Genomic DNA, 22829 nt, shown 5'->3' with positions numbered 1-22829 from the left:
TGTAGAGTGTTCCCAGTCGGCTCTGACCACAAATGGTATCTGGGTCCCTGGAAGGTTGCGTTTTCTTGCTGCACTCCGATGCCCAGCTGGGACGGCTGCCTGCACACGAGGTACAGGCAGGTGCAGGCAGGCGTGCTGTGCCACTTTCTTCCTGGGTGTTGCCCAAGAACTCAGAGGATGCAGAGAGCCTTAGAAAACTTCCTAGATTAGTAACCCTTTCCCAGAAAGGGTTCTGGAGTTGAAGCAATCAGCCATTCTGGTTTGCTTTGAAAAACATGTATTTTCAGTCTTCATGTATTTTTCCCTTCTCTTCCCTTCCATCTTGCATCCCCACACACTTCCTTTCATTCCCCTCCTTCCTCCTCCTTTTCATGAGCTATTTTCAAATGCCAGGAAGGGCGAGATCTGAGGGGAGGAGGAGTAACTGAAAGGAAAAAAAAGGGTGGTAAAATTATTTCACACATTTATGAGGGGAAAAAAAAAAAAAGAGAAGGTGTGGGTGTGGGGAAAGAGAACAGCTCCAGTTCCCAGAAGACAAAAAGCAACTTCATTCATTTCCTGGTGTAATTTTATCAGGTAGGAAGGCTTGGTTACATTCTGCAGCCCTACAGTTCCCAGAAATGGTCCAAGTTGTCCCTCCTGCTGTGTTGCCCTGACCTGGCACAGGTTTGGTACTGGGGCTTTGGTACTGGGAAACTGGGGTAGGAGGATGCCAAGTGGAGGGGTAAAAGGGAGGATGAGCTTCTGGAAAGCATGGCTTTGATTAAGCCAAATTTGGCCCTGGGAAGGGTAAGGGAGATGTTGCAAATATCACCAGCTTCACAGGAAGCATTTTTTCACACAAGGACAGTATGTTGGATGATTTCCCATGTTTAATAAATAGGATTAAACCCAGCAACAACAGCTTTTGCTGGGAACTAGGAGTTCGGGCTGTGATAAACTTTTTAGATGGCAAAATCTCCTTATGCTCAATTGTTTTTTCATCTCACTGGTAAAACTGGAAATAACTGTTTTGGGTTGTCCAACCATTCTTGAAACGTGATTTATTTGTCTTACTGGCCCTCTGACTCACAGCCTCTGGAAAAGGGAAGTAACCCAAATCCTCAAGGAAGCTTTTCTGAGTAGCTCACTGCTGAGATGCTGAAGGTAATGCTGGAGGACTGATGCTCTGGCTGTCCCACATTGAAGTTCTGTCCCCTTCATGCCATGGAGCTTTGAGGAAGGCCCTGGACAGGAGGAATTTGGAGATCCATCAGCAGGCATTAGCCTGCCCATCTCCCCATGGGTGAGCCCAGGATCTTGGAGCAGGCTGGCATTTCACACCTTGGCGAGGGTGACATTTTCTTTGCAGCTTTTCCATGTTCGGAAGATGGCATTTCACCCCTAGAGGAAGCTGGTATTTATAAGGCAGGGCACTGGCATTTCATTCATTGTTACCATCCAGTGATTCAGACAAGGTCTCTTAGCCAGAAAGGTCAGCTGGGTCTCTGCTGTTCTTTGCTGCTTTTCTTTCTTTTTCCTTTTTTTTTTTTCCCCCTAAGGGGAAGAGGGAAAAACAAAGCCCAGTCACATGCCAAAACTGCTGATTGCCATTTTTCTTGCCTTGAAAATTAAGGTTTGCTAAGCTACATAAAAGCTAGGACTTTCCAAAGTCCATCTTGGAAGAGTGTCTTTGGAAAGGTCCTTATTTTGCTTTGAGTTCCAAAGGTGCAACCCAGAGCCTGGTGCTGGGGCGATGTGGATGGGTGGCAGCAGCGTCTGCCCCAGTGCTGTGCCAGTGCTCACCATCACCCCAGTTATCCTGCATCATCCCGTTTCTTGGAGCTGAAGCCCCTGTGAGCCTAAAACTGCATCTTTTCTGGCCAAACACCAGGTTTTGTCCCCAGGGTTGTGGAGCAGGATGAGAAAATCAGGTGCAGGTCCCCTCTGTGACTATGGGGCTCTTGTTGGACTGGGGCAATCTAGACACTGCCAGGGCCTTGGAAACATAAATAAAATCAATAAGAAGCTGTTAAATTGTGCCTGAGCCTCGCAAGGAACGGCGTGGGGAGTGCTGGCTGCAGAGATGTATCTGCTGCCACTCCACGGGCTGTGGCACATTCATTAAGCATCTTTAAGATGGATACACCCCCCAGTTCACCTCCTGCGAAAGCCTGGGAATTTATTTCCTCCTGAACCGTGCCATCAATCACTGGTGACAGCACCGCCTCGGCACCGCGTGGCTCAGCCGCGGAACAGCCGGAGAGGCATCGGGCTGGCTGCCCTGCCACACTGGGAGGGGGCTGCCTCGGGCCCTCACGCCCTGGCTAATGAGGAGGGGGATCCCATTCCCTTGCTCTCTGCACAGCCGCTGGGGGAAAGGCTGTCTCACACAACAAATGCATTTGTGCACCTTTTCTGTGCTGTTCAGGACCCTGCTACCTCGTGCTGGTCTGCAGCCTGTCCCTGCTTCTCTTGGCCATCCAGCACTGCCTGCATCCATCTCTAATCCCCAGGGGCCGATGGCTCGGAGAGGAGTTGACCATCCCACCTCTTCTCTCCCCTCTGTGCATCTCCCTGTGATCCTGGCCCCTTCCTTGGCACCCTGGCTCCGCTCCCAGCCCTGCATTTGGTGCTTGCTGGGTGGATGCTGGGAGCTCCCAGGGCCCTGCGCTGTGCATGTAAATGTGAGAGCCTGAAGTCTCGGCAGAAAAATTTTGCTGTGCCTGACTTGATGCTTGTAGCTTTTATTGGAGCAGCCAGACAGGAGCAGGACAAATCCAGCGATCCGGGGCAGTATGGGGGATGCTGACTGACGTCTGAGCTGCTTTGCTTCCCCTCCCTTCTCCGCCTGCTCTGCTAGTGCTGCTCTGGACTGGAAAGATGTGACAGGTCCACTTAGCAGGAGAAAAGACCAACTGGAGGGGGCTGAGTGACTCTCCTGCCCTGCACCCAGTGCCCTCTGTCCAGCCTTACCCAGACCCTGCGGCCGCCCCTTTCCTTCCTGGCACTGACATTTCACCCTCCAGTGCTTTCAGCTGTCAGCCAAGCTGCACATTACTTCAATTTATGCAGAGGCCTCAGTTTTACTTCTTCCTGCAATTTCTTCTGATGCTTTTAATTTTTTCCCCCCTATCAGCTGGGAACCTACAGATTATCCCATAAGAGCAGAATAAAGGCTTGTCAACCTTTCTTACGTGCTCCTTGAGATGAAAATAACTTCCTGAACCCCTTATAATGCTTTATTTTCTGCCACTTCTGCTACTCTGAGTATAATTTGACTGACTAAAGGATCTTGAAGCTAAAGGGAAAAAAAAGATAAAGTAGACTAATAATAATAATGGTAAAAACTGCTCCCGAGGCTGATAAGGGCCTGGAGATTCACACACCGGCATTGCCTGCCAGGGCAGGTGTGAGCCTGGCTTTTGTTCCCCAGCTCTGTAAGCCAGTGCTGGGAGTGGGGACAGCCGGTCTCTGCAAAAATGGGATGTTTTTCAAGAGAAGAAAGGTATTGTGTCCCCTGTGATATGGAAATGAGTGGGGAGGTAAGGGCAGGGAGAGAGGATTTCTGATGGTAATGAGGTTTTACACTGGCTTTCTTGCCTTGCCTCCTTCCCTCCCTTTCAGCTGTAGGATGGGGTTTCAAAGGCTGTTGTATTCTTTTCCTTGGATTGTTTGTCATGTTTTTTTTTTTTTTTAAACCTTGCCTGTTGTGGTTTTTAAAGATAAAAGGTGGGAGCCGAAATGAAGAATTTTCCTTCCCCTTCATTGGAAGGGCTGGGAGATGGCTGCAGGAGTTATGGTTTCTGATGTAAGGATGCTATGAGCTCCCATAGGCAGGTTAAATGGGCTTGGGAATGCATTTCCTCTCCCAGCCCGTCCCCCAGCCTCAGCATGGCTGGAGAGGGATGTGACTTGCTGGCTGGAGCAAAGGCTGGTGCCAAACCTGAGACCACGGTGGCTGTGCCATCCTCAAGCACCATGTCACAACTCTGTAGCATTGGTGGAAACCAGCCCCTCCACAGCTGTATTCGACTTGTAACTCTTGGATATTGCTTGTGACACTCCCTTTGGAGAAACAGCCTCTCTTTCCCTTGACATAGCTGAAGGCTGAGTATTCCTCTGGCTCCTAACTCAGCTGCTGCAATATTCCTTGTGATTGTCCACCAGTTGGGCCTTATTTTAGTCCAACTTTGCCTAGATTCCAGCCTCCAGCCACTAACTCTGGTCCAGCATTTATCTGCTGCCTTGAGGAATGCTCTGTATTCCAAAGCCCTTCCTCATGTAGGAAGCTCCACCTCTTGATGGAAGGGACTGGACACAAACTTCCTGTGCAAACAGTCTTCTGGTGGAACAATAAGGTTTGGGCCGAGTTCAATTTGTTGTGTAAAACATGGGCTCTTTGCTGAAAAGGTGAACTTTTTCCTCTGCAAAGCCAGTGCTGTGAGCCCATGGATGTAGCTGCCAGGGGAACAAGGTGGGGAGCAGACAGCTCAGGTCAAGGGGAACGAGGGGGCATGGAGGAATCTGAAGCTGTTCCTGGGCAGTGGCAGGGTTGCTGTTGGCTCTGTGTTGCCACTGAATTCCTGCACGGCCAGCAGTGCAGTGGAGAGCGTAGGCAGGGAGGGCAGCTGGGCTGAGCTCCACTGTCAGTGCTTTTCATTTGTTGTTGATCTGAGGAACTTCACTGGACCTCCCAGGGGAGCTGCCTGCCCCTCCTGCCCCTCCTGCCCTGCAGGGAAGGACCACTGAAACATGGCTGCTTGCAGAAAGTGCTGATTCAAACAAGCTCTGTCAGGCTGCCGCAGGTCAGGAGGGCTCCCAGGTCAAATCCACTCTTAGGGCAGGAGCTGCAAGCAAAGATGCCTCATGGTGAACTGTGCTGGTGTTTATTCTGGAGCGCCCTTTCTAGCCGAAGCCCTTGAGCTGTGCTGGTGTCACTCCCCCCTTGCCCAACAGACATTGCTGCTCAGCTGTTTGGTTTTATCCTTTCCTAATTTTACAAGAAGTGACAGTAAATCTATCCCCTATGCACAGGACCGTGCGGGGTGTTTAAACAGTCATTCGCATCCAGATGTGGTGATGGCTTTGGGGTATCTCCTGGCAATGTGGGTTGGTGCTGGATATATTATGCTGTAAAAGTTAATGTTCAGAGTCTGATATTCAATCCACAAGAGCAGGAGAGCATTTGGCCATGAGCTGTGCTCTGTGGGGCAATCCTATCGCCTGTGGGTGCCTGGGGTGTCAGGGTTGTCTCCTATCAGACCTTCCTGCAGATACTGTCATTGAAGGGCTCCCAAGCACAGCCGAGGGTACCTACACAGCTTGTCTCCACATCCAAAAAGACCATTAGTCTGGGAGGAGGAGGAGGATGGGGAGCAAGGGGACGTGGCAGAGGAAGATAAGGCTGTGGAGCGGAGGATTTGTGGGAAGTTAATGGGCGTTGAATTGGCATTATGCCCCAGCAAGTTCTCATTTCCCTGGCTCTGTGCTGGCTCATCCCCACCTCAGAGCAGGGAGGGAGCAGGATGCACCCACAGCTGAGAGCTGTGCCCCAGCACATCATGGCTGGGGAGTGCACGGAGCCAGAGTTTGTGGCCCTAGGACCTTGGGCACACAGCAGGTGGCAAAAGGGATAAAGCAGAGGAAAATGAGGTTGCTTCACTGCTGCCCCGCGGGTGATGCTGAGGGAGATGCTCCATTTTAAATCAAACCCAGATCAAAGTGGAGATGGCTCCTCTGCTGCTTGGGGATGCATAAGGCTGTGTCTGAGCTCATAATGTAAGGGCAGCTTTTACTACTCAAAGCCATCTCCTTGCTCTGCTTCACTCCTCAATGCTTTCACAACAACCCAGTATTTGCTCTGCTTCATATTCCATTGGCTTGGAAGAGCTGGAGGGAGATTGCCATGGCTTCCCCCCTGGGAAGGAGTGCTGGCGGGGCTTGGCCTCTGCCTGCTTTGAACTGGGAAGGATGCTGGCTCTGTAGGAGAGTTATTTTTGAGGCTTCCTTAGCTTCTAGCACTGGGGCAGGGTATTCCCCCCATTAGCTCAGCCTGCATCCCCAGGGCAAGTCTCTGATGAGGAGCCAAGGTGCAGCAGAGCTGGGGGCTGGCAGCACAGTCCAGCCCCGTGGGAAGCACTGCAACTTCCCTCTCCGTGGGGCAGAGAGAGGCCATCGCCTCAGCCAAAGCAGAAGTGCTCCGGTGTTGTTATTAGCTCTCTGGCTCAGGGATAACAGCTCTTCTCCTGTGCCTCCTGAGCACTCTCAGAAGCAGCACCATGACCGCTTAAGTCTATCCCTGTGTCCCGTGTCATCAACATGCCACCCTGGGGAGGGCTCAGCAGTCCAGGAACATGACAGCAGTGCTTGGCATAGGGTCAGGAGCATCCTTGATGGGGCACACTGAGTTTGGGAGCCACTGGTGAAGGGTCAGCCCTAGGGATGTGCTTTGGACCCGGCATCCACATTTGCCCTCCTTCACATACCCCACACAGCTCAGAGCTGCCTGGGAGAGGTCTGAGAGCAGCAAGGGGATGTGGTGGGATGGTTGCCTGCAGGCCAGACCCTGCTTGGTCCAGAGGTTTCTGCAAGACTTTTTCCCTGCTCGCATTCCCTTGCTCAGGCCTGGATAGATGAAATGGACTTTACAGCCCCAAATCCCTTAATCTCCAGTATACTTAGCAGTATTAGCCAGACTACAGAAGTCATGTACACAGTAATTGCACTCAGTGGAGGACACTCTCACAATTTCATGCTGGAAGGAAACGTGTTATTCATTTTCCCCTGTCTCCCACCTAGCTATGCAGAAATACATTGGAGTCATGATAGGGATACGTTAAACATGCAGAGAAATGGCATAGCTGAAATACAACCTGCTCTCCTGGCAATTAACCCAGGCAGCCTTGCAGAAGATGTGCAGGGTGAAATCTGCTCAAAGTGGGGCCTAAAGCTTCAGCACATCTTAGGGTACTAATGCTAAGCAAGTTATGCTAAGCAATTAATATCCTTTACTTCTTTACAGCCCTCCCTTTGTTTTTATTAAGCATCCCTGCTAATACATTTAGCAAAGCTTGCAAAGCCTTTCAAAAAGCATGGGCAGCTTCCATAATCTTATATACAGAATGATCACAAGCACCAGACCAAATAGACTCAAAGCTAGTAAGATTACCACTGGGTGGAGCAGGAGGTTATAAATTCCTGTGGCTGTAGGTGACCACCCCAGGAGAGTTTCCCACCAGTGGTCTTCTCCATCTCTCTTTCCTCTTTTGAACACATACTGCATTTCATCCACATTATGGTGGACAGTGATTATAGTTTTTATCCATCAATTCATATATGTTTTAATACTTGATGTAAGTCATCATGTTGTGATAATTTCCTTACCAGCATTAAGATTAATTCCAGTTGAAGTAGGTAACAAGTCTTTAACTAGCGTATAATTAGACTGTAACAACTGGCGGGACGTAACAGGAGCCGTATAATTAAAATCATACCCTATAATTCCACTAAAGTTACGAATGCAAATATGCGAATGATTACTTGTATCTACAGTAATATCACCTACTAATATAAAACCACAAAGAGTCCTTAAGAAAACATATCCTTTTCCAATATATATAAGTGCAGTTGCAGGGATTTCATCAGCATGTGTTTCAAAATGACATACATTTTGCTCAGTGTCAAGACATGTCTTGGGGTTTAATGGTGTTTCTTTTACAGCTGAATCCTTGTTGTTCCCATGTACTGTTGGCCACATGTGTCCACTTTGTGGTACCCGTACTTTATGTTCTATGGGAAAGAGGATGATTGTATCATGATTTAGTGCAACAATTGGGTATATGCTGTATACTGAAGCATTATATTATTAGGACAGAAACTGTGACCTTATTGTTAATGGGGTCATAATTGGCCAAATACCACCAGGATTAAAATTCTCTTTCAGTTCTGTTGTCCCAAGCTACTTTTCAAACATCTGTGGGTAAGGTGCCTTCTTTGCCTACCCTCATAAGTGCTGCCACTGTGGAGTGCATCCGCACTTGAGTGTGGATACATCTAAGAGCTGGTGAAAGACTGCCCTGGACCATTCCAAGTGCCTCTACAATCAGCTGGTGGTCTCTCTCATTAATTTTCTCCCACAGAGGCAATATATCAGATAAGAGCCATTGATTAGTCCCCAATGCTAATAGAGAGGATCGCAATGGGTGTTCTAATTTGCTTAAATCACTTGTTGTTGCACTTAGTTTATTTAGGAGCACTTCAGCATCTATACCATTAAGGACTCCCAATCTTGTCCCCGTAATACCAGTTGCATCCCTCTCTGTTTGCTTTGAAGGGGGATGAGCAGAGAAAGGGTAATCAGTCCTGGGTCAACACTTCACAAGTGATTTTAATTGTATACTATTACTTCTTAAACTATTATCTGTCATCATGCAACAACTGGTATTAAGTGTTGCGCAGCAGCTCGTATTATCAAGGCAATGAGACCTGTCCTCCTGCTTACCTCTGCCCAGGCTAAATTATAAACCGTATCTGATGGACACCAGAAAGCAAGAGTTGTCCTGTCAGGTGTTTCAGGAATTGGGAACCCTGTTCCTGTATAATCTAGGGAAACTATCTTCCCTTTGGATTTGTTAACTTTCCACTAATCCGGATCATCCATCATTTTTATCCTTAGCTATGCTGTACCAGTAACAGAGTCAATAATACCAAGAGTAGTGAGATGTCCCATTCATTCTTAGCTGATGTGAGAGTTTCTCCAGGAGTCAGTCATTTGTCAGCTGGCTGGCTAGTTACCACCTGCTTGATGGGAGAATGGTGTATCCATCTTTCTTTTCCTAAACTTTTAACAGCAAAATAGGAACATAGTAAGATGGTATATGGTGCTTCCCACTTAGGTTCCAGTTTGTATTTTCATGAGAACATGTTAATTAAAATGTCATCTCCAGGTCGTATATCATGGACATGTATTTCCAGAGGTGTAGGCTGATACCATTGAGCATATTGAGCATATTTATGTTATTTTCAATCCCTTCCTGCATATATATGATGTATTGTGTCAACCATTCATCAGATGAGACCAGTAGGTGTCTTAACTGCGTATTACCTTCTTTAATAAGGCCCTGTGTCAACCTTTCTTGTTGGAAAGGCTTCTGCCCAGCCTGGTAACTGATGTATTATCACTAACAAGTGTATTCATTGCTGCTACATCAGCCAAGGCATTTCCTTCCCTAATTTCTGTAGTGGCCTTGGTATGTGGCTGGACAATATATTACAGCAATTTCTTTGGGTAGCTGGGGCTGATTCCAGCACTTCTGTATTTCTTCTCCACTTGATACTTTTTTCCCCAATGATGTGAAAAATCCTCGTTCTTTCCATACTTTGCCATTGTGTGGCATACTCTGAGAGCATACAGAGAGTTTTTTGGCTCGTTTCCCTTTTCTCAGTTGTTCTGTACATGTCAGGGCTACCAGTTCACCCTGTCCTTGCTGGGAGTGTGCCGTGGTTACACTAAGAAATTAATACCCTTTATTTCTTCGCAAGGTGAGGAGCCAGTCCCTCATCTTTACAGCTGGGTGTTTGTACATCCCACGCCTGGTGCTGCTCCTGTTTGCAGAGCCGATAACTGATGGCAGAGAAGACTTTACCTGTCTGAGGAGTACTTATGCAAACAAGCACAGTGGCTTAATAGGGAACACCCAGAGAAATCTCCAAAGAAAGTGCTGTAAATTCCCCTTCCCGTGGATTTATGGGGAGATTTTTCACAGATATTTATGGTTTCCCAGGTGCGTTGTTGTGACTCCTTAGTGCAGATTTGCATGGTGTGCTCCAGGAGCTGATGAGAGGGGAACGTTGATGGGGCAGCCTGGTTCGTACCAGGATGGGAGTGGGAAATGGCTCCTTAATCCCTTGGTGAATTCCACCTGTATGCGGCAGCTCAGAGCTCTGCCAGCACCAGCTGAGCACCTGGAGAGGCTGGCGAATGGGCCTGGCTGGATTTTGGTGGCCCTGATCAATTTAGATGGTCCTGGTGCAATGCAAGTGTAGGTCATCTGCCACAGCCCTGTCTGAGCATGCTGCCCCATCCACCCCTGCAGGGCTGGGCCACACCAACACTCTGCTGTTGCTGTCCACAGCCAACCCTTGAACCACATCTCTTTTTCTCCTCTTTTCCAGGTTATTTGCCTCACCAGCAGGTCCTTGTAGGATTTCAGCTCTGGTAAGTGCAGTTGTGTTTTCTCCTCGCTGAGTGCATGCCAGTTGCGAAAGTGTTGCGTGGGGTTGGAGGGGCAGTGGGGCTGGGCACCACCACTGCTCCCCAGGCAGGTGGAAGAGCCTGAGTGTGCCTCCGTTAAGGAGCCAGTTCCTGCTGCGCTTCACCCCAGAATTATTTCCCCTCTGTGTGAAAATACGCTATGTCTATCAGTGCCCTTCCACAGTCCATGAAGGGAAACAGTGTGGGCATCTTTAATCCTTCCTGGGTGAACTTTGTTGGATGTGAGAACTGAAAACTTTCGTGATTGGCATGATGATTGTAATAAAACCTGGGAGGTATCTGGATGGGACTCAGGGGACCTTTGGAACAATAAGAAAGTGAACTGATGGGTGGAAGGAGAGCACAACCTGCCCTGGAACCTCTGCAGAGGAGGCAGGCTTAGAGGAGCATTTAGGACCTGGAAGAAATGTGAATGTCAGAAGCTGCAGTCCTGGCTGCAAGCTAGTGTTGTCACCTGTAACCTTTCCAGGAATGTGCTCCTCTCAGGCCACCCGCTCTGCCACCAGCCACCTGGCTGACTTTCCTGGGGAATCAGTGGGTAGAAGGATAACATTTCTGGGCTTTCTCAGGCTCAAGTCCCTGTGCCATTCAGTGCTTGATGTTTTCACACTTCTAAAGTCCCCATGGGTTTTCTAACCTTACCTCGAACCCAGCAGAAAGGGTCCTGGTTCTGTGCTGGGATAAATTAGCAGGAGTGTCTCACAATCAGCGTGGCTACCATGTATTGTGTCATCTTCACCTTTGTCCTCTTGACATGTTCTCTTTTAAAAGTACGCATTTATCAAAAAAAGCAGCCTCTTTGTTTGATGCTATCTCATGGTTTGATAATTAAGTCCCATGGAACGCACTGACATCAGCCATGTGCTCAAGGATTTGCCACCGATGTCCCAGGTTGCATGGCTCCATTGAACTTGAAGGGTTTTCTTTTCTTTAGCTGCAAATGGTTCACTACTTGGGGCCTAAAATTATTGAAGGGAGCGTTGTTATGGTGATCTCAGGGTTTTGGCGTGACCTTGCTCCAAGACAGAGCTGTTCTGCAATGGGGACACCACTGTCTAGGGCAGATCTAACCATGGCAGGGGGCAAACGAAGGTTGTGTATCCTGGTGCCTAGGGAACTGCCCTGATGTCCTCTCCTTGTGCATCCATCTCACTGGAGGGCATCGGCCATGGTGTGAGCTTACCCCAAAAGCTATTCCTCACTCCAAAACTGTGCAGACACTCCTGATCCGTGATAATTTTCTTGTGACCTTGGCAGCCTCATCTGGGAGCAGCTCAGGCCCTTGGGAGAGCTGTGCTGCATTGAGGAAGCAGCACTGCCACACTCCAGAACATGGAGAAACTCCAGCCAATAGGTGGATGAACCAATCAAGTGATTTTTCTGTGTCAGGGCTGTGTTACATGGGAAGTGAACATACAGCTCTGTCTTCCCAGACAATTCCTGCTGCAGCAGCTCTGGCCACACTCCTTCCAGCAGCAAAAAGCAAGTGTCTGTAGCTGCAGAGTGGGGACAGGCAAGACAGGACCCACTGGTCCTCGAAAAAGGGGAGAAAGTGGAAAATGGCCTGGAGGAGAGGGCAGTGGGGGATAAGTGGCCATGGTGGTAGAATTGCCTCTCCCAATGCAACGTAATCGGCTCACGGCTTCTTCTCCCCAATCCTCTTACACCCCTCCCTTTGCATATCTCTCCCCAGACGCAGCCATGTGTGTTAGCAGAGATAAAAGCTCTCTTCCCACGCGGGCTCCTCTCCCCCAGCATGCTTAATCATGAGCCAACGTGGCAAACAGCCTTCCTGAGAGATGCCCCGAGCTTGGCTCCTCACTCTCCTTCCCTGCCTCCTGCCTTTTGCCTCGGCTCCTGCTCTGCCCTGCACCCCAGGGCTCCCCGCACACCCCTGCAGCCTGCGCAGCCATCACGTGCCTCTGATAAATGAGCTTCATCTGCACCCAAAATTAATCACATTGTCATGCTGGCAGAGGATGAGGCAGCTGCACCGAAATGCCTGAATCCCTGGCTAATTTATCACAGGGGCTGGATGCAGAGCTGCTCTGCAGCTCCTGCCGCATGGGGACATGCTCCGGAGAGGCAGGTGGTGACAAGGAACTGTGAGGCCTGGGAGTGAACGCTCAGGAGGGTACATTCTCCTCCTCCTCAGAGCTCAGCCACTGATTTTCAACCAGGAGAACCTGGTGGGAGACTGCTTGTGCCCAGGAGGGCCGATGCTGCTGGTGACAGCCGCGCTCCTCCGAGCCACCTTGGACCTGGGAGCTTCTGTGTCCTCCTGCGCTGGAGCATGCTCAGGAGCCCAGAGCAGAAGACTAATGAGGGAAATGAATATGAGGGAATTATTCCAAAGCCATGGTCTTTGCGGATGGTGGAAGCAGGAAGCACCCAGCCAGGATGATGTGTCTTGTTCACCTTATTGCTCCAGTTTTGCTCATCAGAAGCAAAGTGTTGACTGGCTGCGCCTGTGTTGCCTGTGATGGGCTGGGATCAGCACGGAGAAGCAGTTCCAGGGTCGAAGGCTCCCAGCTAGGCCAGTTCCTGGTACAGGATATCTGGGATGGGGGCCACTTGTGATGTTTGCTCCTGGTGTTGTGCATTTTTCTGAGATCCACATCATCCTGCTTGCTTGTTGGTTGCCAGCTGCTCTTCTCCATTTCAGTGTGGGCTTGCTGGGCAGACTCTCTTCTCCTAAGTCCATCCCTAGGACAGACGTGGGTTTCTCCAATATATTCACTCTCTCTTGTCTTGTGGTAATTAATTACTAATTCCAGACCAGACTCAGCTCTGGAGTGCTCATTAACTAATTGGATGCCTTCCAGCAAATCCCAGCAGCCCCTCCGCGATGGGAAAGTCATGCATTCCTTGTCTGCTTCCTGATTGCTTTGTCCCCCTGTAGTCGATGGGAGCACCTTGGAAGAGATCCACTGGGGCTGCTCTCCTGGAACTAGCAGGGGGCTGCTGACAACACAGCAGGTGCTTCCTTGGGGGTGCGTAATAATGGACAGCAAAGCAAAGCAACACATAGATGCCCCGGATACAGAGACTGGTGGCATCCTCCACTGTGCTCCCAGCTGCTGGGAGAGGCTGGAAACCTGCTCTGCCCACTGGTCCCTGAGGGTTTCACACCCACTCTATTTGCAGATATTGTCGGATGTGGGTTTTTTCCTCGTTGCCTGGCAGAAATGCTGGAAAACTGTTGTCCTTTGCAGTCTGAAGCTCTGCGTTGCTCATGCTTCGCTGTCATGGGGAGAACTGGTCCCATGTTTTTAGAGAAAAGAGGCTTTTATCAATAAAATTGAGCTGCTGGTGCTCCCAGCAGCTTGCCCAGACAAAACAGTGAATGGCTTTTGTTAAAACTTTAAATCTTAACTTACAAGGGCATGGACTCCCTTAGATCAGCTGTAAGCTGGTGTTCAGATACACATGGTGTTTTGAAGAGGAACAAAGGGTGTTTTGGTCTCCTGTGCCTGTGAGGGTCACGGGGGGTCTCTGGCCACTGGGCACCAGCAGTTATGGGCAGCTGAGCAAGAGAGTGGAAAGCTCAGTCTGAGCGTCTCTGAGTCTCCTGCTCAGACCCTGCAGCCTGCTGGGCTGACCCAGGAGCTTTCCTCCTCCTCGCATGCTTCAGAGTGGATCTTGGGGCTGGGCTATGCTTGTGACTCTGTTTCCAAGCTCTTTGGAGAGGCAGATGTGTGCATGGCTGTGAGCAGGAGACATGTCTGACCTGATGTTCATCCTTATTTCAACTCCTCCAGGGCCTTTGGGGGATGATGCAGCCTTCAGTCAGCACAGAGGAAGAATTACAGTCCTCTTGGCTCAGTTGTATGTTCAGAGTGAGCCACTGCCAAGGCAAGGGCTCCCATGGGTGCCACCCCTAACTCTGGTGCATGGTAATTGGTCCCAGTGGTCAGCATCACTCAGCCTTGTTGAGGCTGCCTACTTCACCAGCCTGCTTCATTTTTTTTTTTTCCATATGCTCTTATTTTTTTAAGTCAGGGCTGCAGCTGAGGTTTTGTAGGCACCCTTTTGCCAAAACATGACTGGCTTGTGCCTGCTATTGAGTGGAGAGGCCAGGGAAGAGCCAGGGAGCAGCTGAGATGTGACGTGGGGAATTGGAGATGTGTGGTGACACCAGTGCAAGAATTGATCACACAACCTGGGAAATAACAGCTTGGGTTTCCAGAGTGTGTGTTGAGAGGGTGGAAGGCAGCGCTCCTCGGGAGCCTGGCAGCAGAGGACGTCGATGCTGGGAGACTCCAAAGGATGCCTTTGCTTGGGTTGTGTGAGGAGGAGTACTGAGGGTCAGTCCCAGGTCTCACAGAGGTGGCTGGGCTGCTGCTGGTGCCAGGACAGGGCAGGACCTCCTGCCAGAGTCAGGCCAGAGCCAGCCCGCTGCTGGCTCTGCTCAGCATTTACCATCCCCTGGGCTGGGAGGGAGCCCAAACACCACTCCAGGAACGGCAGAGAGGCATCCCCAGGAGCACATGGGATGCTCCAGGGATGTTGAGCCACCTTGGCAGAGGGAAACACTTGTCTGCCCAAAGAAAAGGCTTTTCCAGACTCTGATAGAGCTTGGGGAAAGCCTGTTGTGGCTGTTTTGAAGCACTTTGCGGTTGGAGATGCCCAAGTCTTTTAGGACTCAGAGTTCAGTTTCTGAAAGGACCCGTTCCCTAGAAATTCAAAGTAACTGACTCTGAAGATCCCTGTGTACCAGCAGGCAGGGCAACACTTAAGGACTTGTCACGGCAGGGCTGACATCAGCCTCCTTTTTAGGTGCAAATAACTGTGCCACAAATTACATCAGACTTCACTATCCATTAACAATCCTCTGTTCTCTGCTCTTCTGATCTTTCTTCAGTGTGAACAAACCAGGAGTGTTTCTTTGGGTCTAGTCCAGCCCCAGGGTAGTAAACTGGACATCTCCTGTCCCTCTGTCTCTTGTAGAACCCGTATGGATGTAATGGATTTAGTGGCATCTTGCATTTTCCTCTGTCCAGGCACAAATAATGGTATTTTGCCCTGGCACCCAGTGGTGCAAAACCCCCTCACTCATATTTTGGAGAGGGCTGTGTTGTGAATCCCCACCTGTGCTCCTCTGAGCTCAGCCTTTTGGGGGTTGGGCATCGTTTGTGTTTGCTTGAACCACCCTGCTTTTGGACAGAGCTGGAAGCACTAGCCTCCCTGGTACGCTCTGAAGCCAGCTCCAGGGAGCTGAAATAACCTGGTGTGACTGTGCAGAGCCTGATTTCTAGTCCCTGTAATTAAACACCCAGCTGTTGAGATCTTTTATACGTATTCAGATTGAGACCTGGCAGGCTTAGGGAGCAGGGAGCTCGCCTCGGTGACCAGAAAGATGCGCTGTGCTCTTAAAGCAAACTCCATCATACCTCAGGCAGGATGGGCAGGGATCTGAGCACATCAGAGATGGTTTCATGGGCTGAGCTGGTGAAATTGGATGGGAAACTTTGCTGTGTTACTGCGGGTATCCAGGCCATGGGCAAGGGAGTGGGAGCTTCCTTAGAGATGGTGTCTCTAGACACCAAAAGGAGCACCCAGAGCCCCCTAAGGCATATAAGGGCTACATTTTGTGCTGAGGTCTTGAAGGGAGAAGAGGGCTCAGCATCTGGAGATTTTCCAGGCAGGGCCTGAGCTGAGCTTAAGGATAACTGCCTCATCCCACTGGAGCTGGCAGAAGATGGCTGCTCCCCTAAATTCCAGATTTGTCCATCACTAGCGATAATGCACCGAGAAATAAATGTCACTTACAAAATTTATGGGGGAGCTGCTTTGCTAGTCTCCTTTTTTAAGGTTATACTAAAAATTAAACCACATTTCCCCCAAGAGGGGCGGCAGGCTGTCACCGTAACAAATGTGCCGGTGTATCACGGAGCAGCACACATGGGTGTGCACACAGCGTATGCAGGCATCGAGAGGCAGGGCGGCGCAAGCGGCGCCGCTCACGTGGCTGCTTAGCTGAGGAAAATCGTTATTTTTTTGTACTTACACTTTATATGGCAATTTCCTGGCCGCGTAAAAGAAAAAAAAAAAAGAAAAAAAGAAAAAAAGAAAAACATGGGAGAGTTACACAAGCTCAGACGTGAGTTCCCAGTATAAAACCTGGCGCGTGACTTTCCGCAGTGGGAGCGCAGGCTCCTCGCGGGTGCGGGCACACACGGCACGGCCTCCCGCTCAGGATGGGATCCCGGAGCCCCATGGCGTAGGCACCATCAGCTCGCAAGAGGTGCTTCTTCAAGGTTAAGCAGGGGATCAGTGTGGCTTTGAGGACAGTTTTCCCTGCCTGCCCCGAGCGGTGGGGCGGCAGTTCGAGGTCCGGCTCCCCCCGGCCGCTCCCGTGCCATGTGTATGGACGGGGCGCTCCGGTTCGGGGACGCTCATCAGCGCTGACAGCGGAGCTAATGCGATTAAAGGTTTTTCTCACCCTCCGCTCAGTGCTCATTAACATTTCCCTGCTAAGGAGTTTAGAAGCGTCGCCTCATCCCGCCGCAGCTTTGGTTTGTGACGAGGGGAGCGGGCAGGCGGTGCAGGGGGAAAGGCTTCCCGACCCTGTGGGATCTGTCCGGACAGCGACAGGGCCACACAGGGAGGGGCTGTGGCTGGGAGAGCCGCTGCAATGCCCTGCAATGCCACCAACCCCAACGCTTCCAGCAAGGAGTCCTCTTTCTGCCGGGGATTCGGAGCTGGGGAAGGCAGATGCCCTGGTTGAGGGAGGGTGACGCTTGCCTGCCTGGTAGCCTGCGAACGGAGACCTACAAACGGCTTCTCTGTGGTGTCACAACCCCGTCCTCTGTGCAGGCAGGGAGAGAACCCAATTTTGGAAGCCTCCTTCCCAGATCACACAATCGAGAACCAGGAGAGATATTTTTATTTGGTCTTACAAGTAGGTCTTAAGACATCTCTAAGTGAGTGCTTCATAGGCTGCATAGAAATAAAACCTTCCCATGTGCCACACAAAGCCCTTCACAGCAGCAAGCCCGAGGCTTTGCCCTGTGCTCTCCTTTTGCTCCATGTCCCTGGCCAGCTCTCCTGGGGACACCTGGAGCAGGCTGACACGAATTCTGACCCCTGCCCAGCGAAGTTTGATGCAGAAGATGCTTCTAGACTTTCTGTGGTGGGTCCCAGAGGTCTTTTTAGTCACCTGAATGTGTCAGTCTGTGTTGAACCAGAGAAAAAAAGTGTGTTTGATGATTTTTTTCCCCTGAATATTTTAATTCTTCCATCAAGAAAACCTGAATCTCCCATGGAAATTGTGTTTCCTGTTTGAAAACAAGTTGTTAACACGCTACTCAGCACTACAGAAGGCTGCTTTTCCAGGGGCTAATACCTGAAGATTGACTGATTTCAATATCTAGCACACTATATCCTCTGATTCAGCCTTTTCCCTGCATCACTGGGGCTTTTGTGCTTTTCTTTTCTCCGATGTGGATCCTCTGGTGCCTTGCAAGACCCAGGCTCCTGCTGCAGCCTGGCTCAGCTGAGCTGAGGAAGACCTCCCCACTCTGTCTGCCTGCCTGTTTCCATGAAACCTCCAGGAATTTAATAACTTTGAGATTTTCAGCTGTCACTCACACGCTGTTGAATTTGACTGCTGAGTCGGAGAGTAATTAGGGGAGACAGACAACACGTGGAGCAGGTGATGTCACAAGACTTGTTTTCTTAAGGAAACCATGCCAACAAAAAAAAAGAAAAAAAAAAAATCTAAAAATACCTCTTTTCAAATTTGTTGCCTCGTTCTACCTGCAGACAGCTCTTGACTGGCAGTAAGGGAACGTGGGCTGCCCTGGGGTGGTGAAACCCAGCACTGGGTGCTGTGTGGGCAGGATGGGTGTTCTTGTCCCTGCAGTCCCTGGGGACATGGGGCTGAGAACTCAGCATGGTGACCTTGGTCCCTTTGAGATGACACTGGGTGTGAATGAAAGACATGACACGAGCATCTCCAGCAGTGCTGTGCTATTTCAGGGCAGAGCCATCAACTCAGAACCATCTTTTATAAATAAAGGAGATTTTAATTAAAAACACAAATTGTTAACAGTCTATTACACTGCACATTCTGCCAAATAGCGGAGCATCCTTTAAAATACCTCTTAAAATACTGAATAGTGCTGCTATTAAGGGACTTTGGCTGGTTGCTGAAGGTGTTTCCTTCAGCCCTAGGTCTGTGTCCTGCTCCAGGACACCTTGGTGGTGCAGGAGGTCTCAGCTGAAGCAGCCAGCGCTGGGTTTGCAGGTGATACCTGATTGCTTTGTGTAGCCTGTGTGCCCCATCTTCCCGTTGGAAGGGGGATATCAGCATTAGGAGCAAAGGGCGGGCAGGGCTGTGCCAAGAGAGCTACTGAGCCTGTTACTGTGTTGGGAGGAATGGAAGATGCTGCCTAAGGCTTGTAGTGGAGCCTCACGCTGCAGGCAGAAGCAGGCAGGAGGAGAAGGACAAGGGCTGCTTCCTGGTCGAATCACTGCCCTCCAGGGTCTGGCTTTGTGTCTGGGATGCTCAGAGAAACCCAGACCCACACAGCTGCCTGCCCGTGCCAGCTTTTATTCCCCTTACCCGCTTCTCTCTCTCGGTGCTGGCGGGCAGCCCAGTGCCAGGCTTTTTATGCTTTTCTTTTTGTCTTTTTCAATGAGAATAAATCTTTTATCTATTGACTGTGAGACTGTGCTGCAAACAGAGTCATACAGATCTTGTGGGTTTTTTATAGCCACCTCCATCTTCAGGTTGATGGTTTGCAGCTTGGTCAGTGCCCAGAGTTGGCACTGCTGGCTTGGACGGAGCTTAACCCCAACTGCACCATGCTGGAGACCGGGATGCAGGGATGGAGACCTGCCCAGCCACCCCCATGGCATGATGTTGTCTCTTCTCGCCTTGGTCTGAGTGTAAGAGGAAAGGGGAAGCATGTAGCTGGAAGGAGGCAGACACAGAGCAAGGAAAACCAGTTCATTTTGCTTAATTATGACTGACTGTGACAGCCTGCATCTTTAGTTTGAAAAGTATCTGTGAGGTACAGGCTGCTTCTCTCAAACAGGATAATTATGTTAATTAAAATGCTTTCTTTATGGCAGTTCTGATTAATAAAAACAGTTCCAGTGCTCTCTTTAAACACGCTAACCTTCTGTTGTGCAGGAAAACTGGCTTTTCTCAGCAATTTATGACTTTTAAAAGAGATTAGAGCAGGACAGCCTGCTGCTTTCACACAGTAACGCTTCCTCCCCGGGGGAGAGCGAGGCAGCCCACCAGCACAGTGCCCTGCTCGTGGGGAACAGACGGAGCAGAGCACTCGGGCAGCGACGCCGGAGCAGGCAGCAACATGTGCCCGTGTGGGAGCTAGGGATGGGAGGCGTCAGAGAGCTCTGCGAGAGTGCCAGGGAATAAAAATACCACTTATTTCTCTAATTGCTGTTTATTTCCTCTGCAAAGTATTGGGATAATTAACAAGCTCCCAATTAAGAAAAAATTGTGTGTAGAGGAAAAACAGGTACGGGTGCCAAGAGAGCTGGGTTCGTGCCAGAGTGTGGCGAGGGGCAGTGGTGGTGGTTGGTTCCTCTTGCTGACCACATGTGGGATGAGGCCCTCTGGGGACTCCAGCACTCTGGAGGATGTGGTGATTTCCCAGTTCCTCACCAGAGACCTTTCCCAAGGTGAAGGTTGTGCTTCCAGAGGTTTGAAAGCTTAGGAACTCATGTGACCACTGGTGTGGCTGCCTCATGTTTTGTCCTTTGGCTGGTCTGCTGGTCCTTGAAGGTGATTACTTCCTGCGTGTGGAGGTTTGAGGCCCCTGAGCACAGTCTGGTGTGGGTTTGGAGAGGGGCTGAGCATCTACCACCCTCCTGAGAAGCAGTGGCAAATCGGGAGGGCTTAGTATCTCTGCAGGTAGCTCTGAAAAGACAATCAAAAGGCAGCCCAGTGTTCATAAGGAGGCATCACTTGCTGTTTGTAAGGAGGATGGGTTTGCCACGCACTTATCCCCAAATGCCAGTCCCCAGCCAGATGCACGTTCTCACGGAGGCAAGGAGGCTTTGTGTCCTCCCACCCTCCCTTTTTCCACATCTTTCCCCTGGCTTGCCATCTCTGCTGGCAGATGGTGCTTTAGGCTGGGCCAGATGCTGGAGCAACACGTGAAGCGGTTCTTAGCTCCCACTTCCCAGGCCCAGCAAGGGGTAGTGACTTACATTGGGTCCCTTCCCTTCCTCTATGCCTAGGAAGGGACCAGCACCTCCAGCAGCCCATCCTCAGGTTCAGGAAGTGCTGCTGAGCCCTCTCCTTCGGCAGATGCTTTGGGAAGGGTGACACCATCCTTCTGCTCTGCAGGTAGCTGGCCAGAGGAGTTTGAGTCTGTTCTGCCCTGCTCCTCTAGGAGAGGAGGAAAGTGAGTGCTTGTCCCTGACTCGGTGAAATGCTGCGTGTGACCAACAGCCCTTGCCCCAAGAGGTGACAGCATTAGTTTGCCATCCAGCTGTGATTCCTGATGTAGAGCTGGGTGACTTCACTGGGTTTGCTCGACCTGGTGAACTGCTGGCAGGCAGCCCCCCCGCCCCCCTCCTTGCCACGTTTAAGTATTTTGAGAAGGATTGGTGTGGGAGAAGAGGAGTAAAAAAACCCCTAGACGCTCTAGCGTATCAAGTGCAGGCCAGGGGAAGGTGGTGAGGGGCTGTGGGGTGAGGTTCTTGCACACATCCAGCAAGGCAGCTCCGCCCTCTGGTGTATTTGCAGTCCACAGCTCTTGGTGAGCAGTGCAGTCATTCAGGGAAGCTATCCAGAGCTTCCCTGCAAGTTATCCCCCCAACTTGGGGGGCCACAGCCACCCCAGCATGGCTCCAGCCCCCTGGCACAGCCCTTTCCTTGCCCTGCAGGCTCGGCTGGGGCTGGCTCCGCTCCTCTCCTCGCTGCCCCGTTTACCTCTGCTATATTTACATGTCTATTTTATGATTTCAATTTTTAATGCTTCTGCTGTTTGAAGATGCTTAATGCTTTGGAGTGGAACATTTTCTTCTGAGTCCTGAGTGCCAACTGAGGACAGACCAATAAATCAACTAATAACTGGAACCTCATTTTCTGCTCCCATGGCTGTGAGTTAACCCTCCTTTTGCCTCCAAGGCTCTCCTGGTGCTTCCCATCTCCCTGGATGCTTCCCATCTCTCCTCTCACAGGAAAGCTGCCTGTGCTGGCTCTGAACACCCTTAGGCTGGGCAATGTCAGGCCTTTGGGATTCCCACGCTGGGCTGTATCTTAAGTGGTGGTTTCCGGGTATATCTTAAGTGATGGTTTCCAGCTGCCACCTTCTTTCTCTGGTCCCAATGCCTCATTGGGTCAGCAGAGCTGGAGATTAGGAAGGCAGCCTGTAGAGAGCAAGGAGCATGGTGGGTGAGTCTGGCAAGTTACCCAGTGATAGCCAGGCTGTTCCAGAGTTCCTCAGGATGGGACAGCCAAGTACCATCTTTGTGGCTTTGTGATGCCGCAAAATCCAGGACCTCTAGCTGTGCTCTGCGGAATGACATCTGGAGAAAGCCACTTCCCTGCTGCTTGCACAGGGAGCTCTTGCTCTGCCGACAACTTGTGGCAGAACTGGAGGAGCCCCTCAGGAAGGCATCCCATCTCCCTTTCACTGGCAGCTGGAGCTGATGAATCCCCAGCATAGGAGAACGTGCTCTGTACTACGAGTCTAACAGAAAGTGGCAGATCTTAGGTAAATCTTCTTTCCAGCTATTCAGCCTAGCCCCCAAGGACTGAGGACTTTCCACACTGCTGCCTTCATTAGTCCAACTCTATTTCCTGTTCTCATTCATCTCAATAACATCTAACCCTTTACAGAAGCACCTGCTTTTACCCAATCCTGCAGTGAGGTCTGCAGGCTACTTGCAGGGCATCTGTGCTTCCTCTCTGCACATCCACACCTGCAGGCTTGAGGATTCAGGTGCTAGCCCTGCTCTCAAGATACCTTCCCTGAAACAGGCTGCTGGCCATACCTTGCTCTAATACTTTATTGCCTGTTGAATTATGAAAGTGCTGCTTGCATCATCTGGCAGATGGCCACAGAGCTGCCTCTCAGCTGCTCTTTAACTTCTGACTCCAAGGTGTTGCATGCATTAGCCTCGTCTGCTCTGCATCTGGAGCCAGGCTGTGTCTGTGGGCTATGCTAACATGGGGTGCCCAGGGCTCTGGGGAAGCCCTGGCCTTGCAGAAAGCAGCCACCCCTGGTCTCTGCTCCCCTCAGGGGGCTCCGGTACTGTTCTGCTGTACAGTGGGCAGGGGTGCAGGCAGAACAGGCAGGGGGGATCCCTGGGCTAGCAGCACATGGGGCTGGACACACCAGTGTCCTGGGGTGAGCCATGCCAGGCAGGAGGGCTTGGCATCCCCATGCCCTGGTCCCTGACCAGTGGTGGTCGAGGCCCTCTGGTCTCTCCACATGCTGGCACCAGCCGGGTGCCCTTGGCACTGCTGATCCAGAGTGGAAAGTGGGCTTCACAGGGCTCCACAGCTGCCTAATGAAGTGCTGGACCTTCACTAAACGCTCTGTGAGCCAAGCACATCTCCTGGTACCCTTCCTCTGCCACAGAA

At 50.7% G+C, this 22829-nt stretch overlaps 1 protein-coding gene across 2 annotated transcripts in view; it reads left to right on the top strand.

Moving 5' to 3' along the window:
* The window catches only part of LINGO1 (leucine rich repeat and Ig domain containing 1), a 153728-nt gene that overhangs the window by 41358 nt on the left and 89541 nt on the right, over positions 1-22829 (top strand). For both annotated transcript variants that reach the window (XM_048317690.1, XM_048317691.1), the window contains one exon: positions 10156-10198. The gene's annotated coding sequence lies outside the window, so the exon portion shown is untranslated. The remainder of the gene's footprint in view (positions 1-10155; positions 10199-22829) is intronic.

Source organism: Corvus hawaiiensis, chromosome 13, assembly GCF_020740725.1.
Source record: "Corvus hawaiiensis isolate bCorHaw1 chromosome 13, bCorHaw1.pri.cur, whole genome shotgun sequence".
NCBI classification, from domain to species: domain Eukaryota; kingdom Metazoa; phylum Chordata; class Aves; order Passeriformes; family Corvidae; genus Corvus; species Corvus hawaiiensis.
The sequence above is the reverse complement of the archived record's forward strand: the minus strand, read 5'-3'. Positions and strand labels throughout refer to the sequence as shown.